The sequence below is a fragment of the Leuciscus leuciscus genome, assembly GCF_965113295.1.
Source record: "Leuciscus leuciscus genome assembly, chromosome: 14".
Lineage (NCBI taxonomy): Eukaryota > Metazoa > Chordata > Actinopteri > Cypriniformes > Leuciscidae > Leuciscus > Leuciscus leuciscus.
The window spans coordinates 20,811,683-20,824,790 of NC_138738.1; the positions used below are offsets into that span (position 1 = coordinate 20,811,683).

General features: G+C 36.0%; 1 protein-coding gene across 2 annotated transcripts in view; it reads right to left on the reverse strand.

Moving 5' to 3' along the window:
• Nucleotides 1-7,255, reverse strand: part of tgfbr3 (transforming growth factor, beta receptor III) — a 113,891-nt gene extending 106,636 nt beyond the window's left edge. Inside the window, exon 1 of one of the 2 annotated variants that reach the window (XM_082136781.1) lies at nucleotides 7,033-7,255. The gene's annotated coding sequence lies outside the window, so the exon portion shown is untranslated. The remainder of the gene's footprint in view (nucleotides 1-7,032) is intronic. The other variant, XM_082136780.1, reaches the window with a different exon arrangement.
• Between the last annotated feature and the right edge of the window lie 5,853 nt (nucleotides 7,256-13,108).

A 13,108-nucleotide genomic window follows, 5' to 3' on the forward strand; every position in this document is an offset into this window, starting at 1 on the left:
ACGGTGGGAATGAGGAGAACAAGCGATGGTTCATCATTTAACAACTTTAACTGCTGTATGAAAAAAGGCCAGTTTCATATGAATAACAAGACAATAAAAGAAATCCTGAAGTGAAGATTACAGTCCGATTAGACACCTGGAGTTTGCCTTTAAGAGCATTATCAGACGACAGCTAATTAACACGACCACAACTGAACTCGAGAGATGAAGAAGCCAACCCGAGTTCACTGCAGGGTGGGCTAATCCCAACACATGCCACACCAATAGAGCTTAAATACAACATGCATTATCCACACGAAGTTTCACTTACTCCACTACCTGACAAAACGGCACAGTAATAAACTTAGCTTCTGCATCGTGACAGATATTGAGTCATCAAATTAAAAACCTTTCAAACAAATCTACACTGGCATTTAAACATTTACGTCTGCCCAGAGAACCTGAAATGTCATATCAGACTCGATTCAGTTTGATTAATTCCATTCGGACAAAATGAATAGTTTAGTTTTCAATGGCCATCGTCCCAAATCTGAGATAGAGATTCAGGGTTTTTGGAGTAAGTAATGGTGATTTCAGGTTAGAATTAAGTCCTTCTGAAGGCAAACATGAGCAAAAATGTATCCTAAAAGCAATTTCCAATTGCTTTTAGACTGTTTAGTATTATGGTAACACTTTACTGTATGTTAAGGTGATGTATTTTACAATATTACTAGTTACTTACTATGGTAATAACAGTGAATGATGCATAATTTCAAGTAACTAACCCTAAACCAAACCCTAAGCTAAACCTTATAGTAAGAACATGTAGTTAATTAATATTACTCAGTATTATTGTAATTACACTGTGATAACATCACCTTAAAGTGTCATATTTCTAAGAATTTATACTTTGTCGCAGGTTGCACAACTGGCCAGTTTCGAAATGGCTGCATCTCTCCTGTTTTTTTCATCAGCTCGTAAAGATTACCTATAATGAAAGTAGCAGATTTTAAGAGGCATACATCACCATGCCACACATTGTGCGCAGATACGCATACACAGGCCAGGCCAATAACACTTTATTATCCTGACCAAACAACATCACAGGTTTGTCACGCTAGTTTACAGACGCATTTCACTAATGGGTTTAGCAGTTACATTCAGAGCAAGCATCCAACCGTGCAGCAACGGGTGAGGCACGGTCCCTGAACCCACCACCACATGCTACTAAAGTGTATTATGGGGAATCAATGTGTCAAATTTACACAAAGATGCACAGTGGCACAGGTGCATTAAAACCTCAAATGTCAATCAAAACATCAATGGTTAAGAACAACCACATGCTACACCGGGGGAATGAAAGCCACAGCTTCATCAGTATCTAAAACTTTCACTAACTCACGCTCTCTGCTTCCTTCCTTCTCCTGTCTTTCTGCCTTTTTCTCATTCTCTCTCAGTAAGGTGAGGAGAGCACGCTCTCTCTCTCTCTCTCTCTCGGCAAACAGCTGCAGGAACAAAGAGCCATTCACACACGGGCAGCTGCTGAGGCTGGGAAGTCATTTTGGAGGATCTCAACAAATATTGCACTTCCAGCACAGGGGCCCCAAGCCAGTGCCCCCTCTGCCTTTGATTCAATGTCCCCCTCTCTTGCCATTCTCACACTAATGGTAGGAGCATTTTGGATTCCTAAGATCAAAGAGGACATCATCAAGGGCAAAACAAAGTAAAACAGAAATCAAAGCAAAAACAAACAAACAAAAAAAACAATAAAAAATGGGGCAAAACTAAATAAAACTAACATCTAAAAAATAAAAAAACAAGAGTAAAAAAAAAAAAACTAAATACTAAATAAATGAGAACAAAAAAAATATATATATATATTTTTCAGCTGTCCTATATAGCCTAGTTAAATAAATAAATGAATAGCTAGCTAGCTTAATGGGAAATCATTTTCTCCAGGCCTGGTTAGAGCAAAACAAAATACAAAACTAAACTTGAACTTTCTTAGCATGTCAACCAAAAGCAGATCAGTGAAGAAGCAAACTTAAACCATGGGAACGTGGGCAGGTCGATTCTATATAACTTGATTGGTTGTGGTTAGATATAAAATAAAAGTGTATTTGTTTCAGTTTAGAGACCGATCACCTCATATGATTCCAGCTGAAAGATTGTGTCTCTCCCTCTATTTCTCGGTAGAAAGATATAGTACAATAACATTCAGAAACCGTCTGGAAAAGTCATTAGCAAATTCAAGGCAGCAGACCCCAGACTGAACATAATAAGTAGCTACTCCACACTATTACTGTGTAGGTGGAGTGTCGAACACCATATGGTTTAATACGCAGCCTCGGTCTGAACTCAAAGAGCCACTTCACTCTGGAGGAAGAAGCGTGCCTTAAAACTATATCCATATTCAGTTCAAAATGAGACACTGACTTAATGAAAGATACAGATCATTCACAATCAACAAATTAGTTTTGATCATATTCGGTTTCTTGTGCAAACGTATATTCTGTATAAAATCAAGGGCAAACTGTTCCCATGCCAATCTATTCAATGTCAAAAGCTATGCTTTAAAGAGCAAAAGAAATGGTTTGATGAATGCATTTTTCTTTCCTTTGTTAATGTATTTCCTACTGAAACAATAAGTTGGGATGACACATTTCAAATGGCTTCCTTCTTTTTTTAAGTTTCCAATAGACTTAGAGATAGTTCACCAACAAAATAAAATTTCTCATGTTTTGTTCCATACAAGTTTGTAATGAAATGTTCCTCATTTAATTACAAACTTGTAAGATTTTTTTTTTTTTTTATATCATGGTTTTCAACATGATAGGCTATTTTCTACAAGTGGTAATAGGTGGGAAATGCTCATTCAATACTCTTAAAAATAACGGTTCCAAAATGGGGTTTTCACAACGACACCATAGAAGAAACATTCTGGGTTCCCCAAAGAACCTTTCATTGAACAGTTCTTACGCAGACAATTTTACTCCAAGTGTAAAGAACATTTTAATAATCCGAAAACCCTTTTTCCACTACAAGGAATCTTTTCAGCAATGGAAAGGTTCCATGGATGTTAAAGTTACTTCATGGAATCATATATGCCAGTAAAGAACCTTAAAGGGTTAGTTCACCCAAAAATGAAAATTCTGTCAGTAATAACTCACCCTCATGTTGTTCCAACCCCGTAAGACTTTCGTTCATCTTCAGAACACAAATCAAGATATTTTTGATGATATCTGAGAGCTGGCTCACTCCTTCATTGGCTGCTAGGTAATCGATATCTGCCATCCCAGAAAAGTTAGTAAAGACATTGTTAAAATAGTCCAAGTGATTACAGTGGCTCAAGCAACGAGAATACTTTTTGTGCAAAAAAAAAAAACTAAAATAACAACTTTATTCAACTATTCATTTTCTTCTGTGTGGGCCTCTGAGTGAGTTCACGTAGTGTAACAGCGCAGCGCTTCTGGGTTGTACATCAGAACGTCGGCCAATAGTGAGTCTACGTTCTGACGTACAACCCAGAAGCACTGCGATGTTACACAACGTGAACTCACTCAGAGGTCTAAATCACTTGTTATTTTTGTTTATTTTGCGCACAAAAAGTATTCTCATCGCTTGATAAACTGAAGGTTGAGCCATTGTAATCACTTGGACTATTTTAACAATGTCTTTACTAACTTTTCTGGGATGGCAGATATCGATTACCTAGCAGCCTATGAAGGAGTGAGACAGCTCTTAGATTTCATCAAAAATATCCTAATTTGTGTTCCGAAGATGAACGAAAGTCTTACGGGGTTGGAACAACATGAGGGTGAGTTATTACTGACAGAATTTTCATTTTTGGGTGAACTAACCCTTTAAGCTGAAGAGTGTAAAGACAGATTTGCATTCACCCTTCCAAACAAGGTGATTTAAGAATATTTATGATCCATTTTCTTCAGAGAAAAGACTGTTTTATACTTGTAATTTCCAATCTTTAAAAGTACACAGGTTTACAGACAATGTCAAAGCTAACAGACATGGACTAAAAGTTATAAAACTGATTTTTATTTCACGAGGTCTTTACGGTATGTTTGACCATGTCCTTCTGAAAACCATCTCAGCATGAGAGGATAGACCAGAATACATCATGACCTCTAGAGAATAACACCACAACTATTTCCAGCCATGTATAAATAAAACATAACTCGCTCCAGCCTACATTGTTCAAACTAAGAAACATGGCATGAGTTTCTGAAAATGTGGGTACCTGAGTGTGAGTGCATCATATAGGGGCACTTTGGTAGTGGAGGCCTCCCGAAACGAAAGCTATAATGATGTCCAACACGGGCCTCTTGGCCGCCTGCTAATGAATCCTATTTGGATTAAGTCATCCAGCCTAAACAGAGTGTGGTTTCCCGTTTGCGTAAGTCAACGGTGACGGGAGCCTCTTTGACATGTTTATAATGGAAGATGTGCTCGTCGGCCCAAATGGATCCACTCCGTGTTGGCTGTGAGCGTAGCCACGTGTCAAACAGTGACACACTAGGGACATGAAGTGGCCAGCTGCACTAAAACAAAACCACAACCTCCAACAGTGATACAAATTGATCAATATAATCGGCTCACTGGGCCAATTGCACATCTTTAGCACCGGACACATTCGTTCACACAGCATGCACACAAACACACACTAAAATCACACCTCAGGGCGGCCGCTAACACCACCGAGCACACACTTGCACACACACTTGTATGGAACATCTGCAGATCTGCGTATATGTAACCTTTATTTGTGAGTCACATCAGAGCATGCAAAGTAACACACATACACTTGCACCAACATGCATTTTTACTCATACGCCTCAAGTTATGAATCACTGGCTCTACTCATGAACGGCAATGTGACAAAGACAGAGAAGAAAAAGTTGTGCAAATGCATCATCTCTTGTTAATCTACTCAGCTATGTGCAGTGAATTTAGTTCCCTCCAAAAAGCACTGAACTTTCTCTGTCTCCCTCTATCTTTGAGACTAGAAAGTAATAAGTTGAGAGTGAGTGATCGTGAACCCTGAGGACCCAAATCAACATGTCACAGGGGTCTTGAATCAGATAACAGTCACAGGTATGTAGTCCTCATGAAACCACCTTCACTCGTCTACACCTGATCTCCACTACAATAATCACTATATGAACAGTCTTAAAGTACTTTCAAGAGCTCTGATTAGCCTTTCCCATGGAACTCACTGCCCAGAATCCCTCGTTTTCTCACGCAAGACACTTGCAGAGATCATCTAATGTCTGACAGGAATGAAAAGCCTGACCGGGACCCAGAACAAATCCTCCTGAGGAGATCAGCAACGCACCAATAATGAAAGTGACTTACAGCAAACGGACTCAACTAAAGTTATTAGTTTTATAAATTTGTAACTAGTAAACACGAATTGGTTATGGATTAGGTTATAAAATATTAAATTAAGACACTTGGCCAAACTGATAAGGTGAAAACTGTCTCTCTGGTAAACAAACACAGAAGCATAACAACAAGGACGTCCATTGTTTCATGGTTAGAAAATGTGTAATACTAGTTTAATAAATACTGTTTAATAAATACTAATGCTATGTTTAATAAACAGCAAAGCTATATTAATAACCACATTTATGATAACACAAAGATAGATAGATAGATAGATAGATAGATAGATAGATAGATAGATAGATAGATAGATAGATAGATAGATAGATAGATAGATAGATAGATAGATAGATAGATAGATAGATAGATAGATAGATAGATAGATAGATAGCACTTGATACAAAACAGATTGTTTTAAAGCAGCTTCGGAGTAATAAGCAGGAATATAACAGAATAAGCTTCGGAGTAATAAACAGGAATATAAAAGAATCAATAATGCAAACTTCATCAAATATGAGACTAATTCAAATTCTGCTGTAAAGCAGCTCTACAAAGGCTTGATTTGATTTTGATTTGTTGCACATTAATAGACATCATGACCAAAATAATTGGGAAGCGGTTTGTCCTCCCTATTAAAAGTTGACATACACACTAACTTTAGGTGCATTTTGTTATTTGCATTGTTTTATTTGTTGTCTACGACTGCAAACCAGTCAGAACACATTTTAGTCTGCAGTTATGAGCCACTAGTCTGGAATTCTGATCTGCTGAAAATGATCAACAATGTAAGAACTTCTCTCCTGTTCATTTTGCTGAAGAACTGCATCTATAGAAGACATCACCATGTACACAACCAAATGATGACACAAGACATCATGAGTATTTCCTGCTGTTTAAGTATCACTCAGTCTCAAGCTCAGTGACAGAAATCCAAGAAAGGTATACCTTGAAGTTTTGTGATAATACCATTCCCAATTGTGTAATATACTCACAGGCCTGCTTGAGGATTTCACAATACCTGCAACTAGTAAATGGAAGAGGCTTTTGTCTTTACATGCACTGAAAGAGATTCATGTCATGACTGTACCTCCAGTGTTATGTGAACTATGTACATTAATTTGATTAAATGAAATTCCTGTGCAGGGCAGTCCACTCATCCTGAAAAAGAGTCAGGCTTGAAGTTAATGGACAAAAAAGTTTGTTTCTGTGTTGGACAGCACATAGTAGTTCATCTGTCAGATGGCACCACATGCACCTCAAGTTTCACAGCTCATCCTGACCACATCACAACATCTGCAGAGCTCGTGCAGACTTACAAAACTCTTTAGAGTTCAGTTGTTTGTTTGTTTTAAAACACATTTTACAATCACATTGAATTATAATGGGCTTTAAATCACGCAATTGAAGAACGTCACTTTGCATAGAAGACAACAACTTCATAGATTATAGTAGAAGAGTTCTGGTTTTGTCTCGTCGCGAGACTCAGACTCAACATGCTGCTCTGAAACGTGCATGCGCGTCTATGGAATGAGCATGCGACTGTAAACATGCTATAAAACAAAATTTTTACAAGGACCCTATACTGGTCTTGCAAGAATCCTGATACAATGTACACGTCAAAACTACAGCAACGATAGAAACAAAGTGACATACCAGCGAATCTTCAGTAATGCGGAGGAAAACTTTCTTAGGGAGTTCACGGTAACGTTTCCTTCGGCTGATATAGTAAAAGGACCTGCGCAAAATCTTCTGTCAGGATAGTGATGAACCGTGCGACAAACACCACGATTTTCGGGATGACAAAGCCTGTGACAGATCTCAAAAAGTTTTAAATACCTCTCCCGCTTTCTGTGTGTCTGTGTGTGTTTCAGTGGGAGGGGCCAGTAGGAGGAGGCTGCGATTCACATCTATCAAGAATAAGAGGATGAAGTGTGCTTGAAAAACCATAAACTTCCGCAGCCATGATGACACGTGAGTTTACTTAAATTAAAATAATAATAATACATATTGTTACCAATAATAATAAAAAAATACATAATTTGTTGTTATTGTTATTATTATAATTATTGTTGCTATATGAAATTATAGGGTAGGCTAGTTGACAGTATTTTAAAAAGATCCATGTATTTTTTACATTTTTAAATATATAGCATATACATTTTTTAATATTCCCTTTATTAGCACTTTAATTATTATAATTTTTTTAAATGAGGTCATAAAAATGATAATAAAGCTTAGTGTTAGAACAACGCTGTTTAAATTAGTTTGAAATGGAGTGTAATATCTCACAACTTGCTGGCTCCCACCTAGCATCTGCACTAACAAGCTTTTACCTATTTTACGCTTAGGGCTATAGCGCTGAAAATGTCTCTTTTTATTATGTGGAGGTGTCAGACTGTAAGGCTGAATATTAATATACATAGTAATACTTCCACATTAGGCTACATTCTACAGTAGCTATTAAAATCGAAAGAGGCAAACTCACGTCCTTCCAAGTTTTAAAAATAAATGTCTTATGTGTTAAAGGTGCAATAGGTGATTCTCTACAGAAACATTTTTGTTATGCTGGTTGAAAGTCTCCTCATATCTTGATAGCAATCACTATGTTAAGCGGTCTAAATATATTTTTATAAATATGTATATCGTCTGTATATGGCCATAAAATGTTCGTTCAATCATTGCATTCGGTCCGAATGAAATGAAAGCATGCGTTCCCACTGAGCAGCCTGTTCACGCAGACATGATCATACGTCATCAGCGAGTTTCACGTACGCTGTTCAGACAGAGCGAGAATGGCAGGCAAACAGTTGTTTACGTTCATTATTGTAGTGTTAATCACTACTGTAACGTTTTCTCACTGGGAATTATACATAATGTAATCCAATAACGTTGTCTCTGGTCATCTCGATTTGCAGGGAGGGTGGGATCGTATGCTTTCAATGCTAGTGGGCTAAAGTTAGCATTTCCCAGATCACCTATTGCAACCTTTAATCATAGCAATATTTCCAAGATTCTCCATCCAGGAGCCATTTAGAAATGGATTTTGCACTCCACACAAATTGGTTTACAACATTGGTTTAAACAATACAATTAATAATAGCCTACTGTACATTAAAAAATAATAAAGTAAAGTGCCCATGGTTGTGTAAATGTTAAAATATTCACTTGCCTTAATAACATGATTTAAAAAGTTTATTTATTCATATTTGAATGCATTTTTGTTCTGTTGAGCAATGTTTTTTAATGAACACTATTATAAGGTTATTATTTTATTATTACTACTTTATTCATTTGAAAGCCCTATATTCGTGTGAGATGTTTCACTTTATACCTCATTAAAATAGGACTATTTCCCTTTGTTTGAGTTTGAGCTATAGGCAGCGATTTAAGTTTCTGCTGGTGGGTGCCACACTCCATCCCAGTCCCCAGCTCACCTTGCGATGGTGCGCTTGATTAATTCATTACACAAAAGGTATGTGTGTCTCGCAAAGAGGAAAAACATGGACTACCAACGTATAGTCAGAGAGGTCTAGGATCAGTTTTCTCTGAAATAATAGCATTTTGGTGAAAAAGATTTAGCAAACTATCCAGTGCCTATCTGTGTTTGCACTCTAAAGAGTGTCAAAGGTTTCTACACTCTACAAAATGCTGGGTTGTTTTAACCCAATTTTGGGTCAATACACTGATAAAAATGATTTTGTGGTGAAGTAAATACTACAGAAAAAAACTATTCAATTTACATGAAAAAGTTAGTTCAGGCAAGAATAAATAAAAACTAAGTAAATTCTATATTAGTACTCAATTCAAGAGTGTAGAAATGACAGCGTAAATATCAGCGGTATAAAATTAAGTAAAATTACTCAACTTTTCTGATATTGGTGTTCCCATCATGCACTGGGCCTTGAATAATTAATGAGGTTGATTTTTCACTGGTTTCCAGCTGTATTTACTCTGTTTCATCATTGCTTTTGTTGTTAGGATTAGTAACTTGCCATTTTGTGACATTTGGAGTTCATTTTCTACTCAAAATGACACATTCAAACACAAAAACGATCCATCAAATGTTACCGTCATTGTGTATTGTCTACCTAGTATTGAGTTCTCTGCATTCACATACAGTGTAAACTTCTTATTTGTAGAATATCTATTGTATTAATTACTGTTATATTTCTTGAGTGAAATCAAATGAATTGCAAAGGAAACTTCAAGTAAATAGATTTCACTCAACCTTTTAGCCAAGTTAAAATGACTTATTCTTTCATTAACTTAGTTAAGAGTTTACTTAAAAATATGCGTGCAAAAACTTGCCAAAGAAAAAATAAGTAGGCTACATTTTACTTTTTGTGTGTGTGTGTGTGTAAGACAAACCCAGCTGTTGGGTTACATTTTCATATTGCATTTTTAACGTTTGGGTTATTTCATATTTGAGCCAAAATTGGGTTAAATAACCCAGCATTTTTTAGAGTGTATTTACAAAGTGTTTTGCAGTATTGAGCAATGAAGCCAATAGATTACCAACCAAACTAAAGCACAAATTATTTCCATTAGTGTTGTCGTAAGTCGCTCTCTCGCTGATACCTGATGATTTTGGAGTTAATTACAAAAAATGCAATTTATCATAGTGCAAAAAAATGATATATTGGATAAAGTGATTGAATTTCATTCATTTCCATGTGTGCTTGAGCCTCCGTCTATGAGTTTGACCTCAGCCATAAACGAATCTAAGGTAAAGTGATGTCAATGTTATCTACACCAAGCACTATCGATTAGATGGTGTCAATACATCTCATTAGTATGTAGTTCCACAACCCTCAAAATTATCTACATATTTTCAAAAATGTATAGAATTAACTAAAATAATTCTGAAACAACTCTGCCTTATTTTCATACACTCAGATTTCTTTTTTTACAAAAGCAATCACTGAGACGGTACCCTTTCTAATTTGAACCATTTAGGTACTAATACACTTTCGCAACTATGTACCTTTAATGTACCTTTAATGCACCCTTATAGGATTAAATACAACGTTTTTGCCCCAGGGACAGCTTTTTGTACCTTTTTTTTCTGAGTGTATAAATTCAGATCAGAAGTTAGCTGATATGCAGCAATTCAAGACTTTATGAAAAATGCTGTTTTCATGAATTAAGATGAAATTCTGAGTAAAATTCAAACTAATATCTTTCACAAGACCAGATTTTTTTTTGTTTCTCTGATATAGATATAGAACTAAATCAGATCTTCCGCAGTAGTGAGCATGTGTTTTATCTTATCTTTCATGATTTAGTGATAGCAGTGTCACTCTGTCATTGCCAACTGATTTGATTCAAGGCAAAGAACATGCTGTCCTGACTTAGACTGGCCTTTCCTTATAGGGACTAAAACCTCTTTCTGGACCAAAAGCTGCCTTTAGTTTACTAAAGAGATGTTGATTGTGGGATTAACTAAGCCACTGACAATCAACAATGAACTGCCATAAAATAAGAATTGTAATTGTCCTGTTGTTTTCCATTTACAACTGCAATTTCAAGTTTTAAACATGAACAAAGGAAAAATGCAAGATCCTTTGTATGGTTGTCTGTGAGTTAAACTCCTGTACAGATGTATGTTTGTGTGTATTTGCATTTGCAGGATATTTTTGTTTACTTTTTATTTATTTTATTTATTTATTTTGCCTCTGCCTCCTCCCCTGGCTTGTTTTCCCGAACAAACAGACTTTTGCTGTCTGACTGAAATGTTCCACTCCGCTCTAAAGGAAATGGAAATGCATTACCATTGCTTACAGTGTAAATGTCAGAGTCGTGATTTGCCACTAATGAGACAGCACCCTTGCAAGATTGAAAACTTTGATTTGGAGCTTCTTGCTGTCTTGAAAACAGTGATATGCTGCTTTTGAGTGTCAATGAAGATGTACTCAGAAGCTTCATGTCATTTTTCACTTCTCATACATATGTATGCCTTAGAACCAGGCCTACTCAAAGCATCCGAACAGACGGGGAGACGTGACAAAATCTAGTCCTGAACATGAATCTCTGCCCTAATTCTTTGATTTCCTTTGTTTTGCCTGCATATTTGATCTTTGTCAAACCCTTTGCATTAAATTGTTCTTAAAAAATGAAAAGAAAATAAGAAAACCATCTGTAGATTTTGTTTTTAACGCAATACAACCATTGCATTGTAAAGCCTATGACAATGCACTGGTTGTATTGCATTTAAAAATGGAATGGCTCACCACATCTTCTAAGAACTGTAATAGCTGCAAAGACACATATATCCCTTCTCCCGTCTTGGTCATGGTCTGATCTCTCTCAATCTTTAGTTGTGAAAGTGCTTTCATGTATAACACTTTCTCATGTATGAGAAGTGACCCATGAGGAATGTCCAGTGCTGAACTCTTGACCTTGGAGCCACATGGTATGATGAAGCCTTTCATCTGAAATATGAGCAAATACAGGGGATGTTTATGTATAGTTACTTCAGATTCCCTTAAAGTTTTCTTAAAGACAAAAATGAGAATAAAAAAACAAACATGAATCAACACATATGACATAAGTTATATAGCTCTCACTATTTATAAAAGCAAAGATAAACAGAGGACAGCGTTCACCCATTTTTTTCTTTCTATTTTACCTTTTGGTAAATGTGTCATTAGCCTACCATATGTAAGCTTATGCAGCACTGCAAGCTAGAAAACATAATGGAAGTTGTTGTTTTTTTAATCCAAAATAAGTCATTTGCTGCCCTCTTGTGGAAGGTTTATTTTGAATCATAATTTAGTCAAATAAAAGGATAGTTCATCCAAAAGGAACATTTTGTCATCACTTTCTCACTCCCGTCCCAAGTCGTTCCAATCAAATCCTTATGATTTTTCTTTCTTTTTGAAATACAATATAATAATGTTCTCACTCACCAAATGCATTTACTTTCGTCGTATGGATAAAAGATGCAATGAAAGTGAATAGTGACCGAGGCTGTCATTCTATACCTAACAAAAGTCTTCTCTTAGAAGGAAAACGGTTTGCAGCAACATGAGGGTGCACATTTTAATTTTTGGGCAAACTTATATTTAAAACAATTAATAAAATATATTCAGAACTGCACTCTTCAATCTAATGTTCCTTAAGGATCAATTACGATATGTTGACAAAAAAATATATATAATTTAGAGAATGTAGGCAGCACCATGTTTGAATAATACGCTTACCAACACATGGACGTAATTTAATCTAAACTTTCAACCACCAACCTAAATTAAAAAATGTTCCTACAATGCATGGCACAAAGAGGACAGATTAGAACACGGACCGCGCACGCTTAACAAAAAATCTACTACCAGTCCATATGACAAACATAAGTGCGGATCAACATATTTATTGACTATAGGCTACTCTTGAGACTAGCAATTTTAAAGAAGCCAGATGTAAGGTATAGCCTAATGTACGGAGATTCTCTTGCTCCAAGTTTTGTGGCATTTAAATAAGATTAGCAAAACTTTATGTACGATCGTTAAAACAGCAGAAAAAGGCAAAAAAAAAAAAGTTTAACACTTTTATATATATATATATATATATATATATATATATAGGCCTAGGCTATAGCCTATGCCTATATACTGTGTTTGGGTTTAACAATGATAATTCCTTATTATTACTTGAAGAGGTTTAATAAAGAAAACTGTTTTGTGTTTAACAATGATAACGTCTGATTATTTTATTAAAAACGGAGATTCTT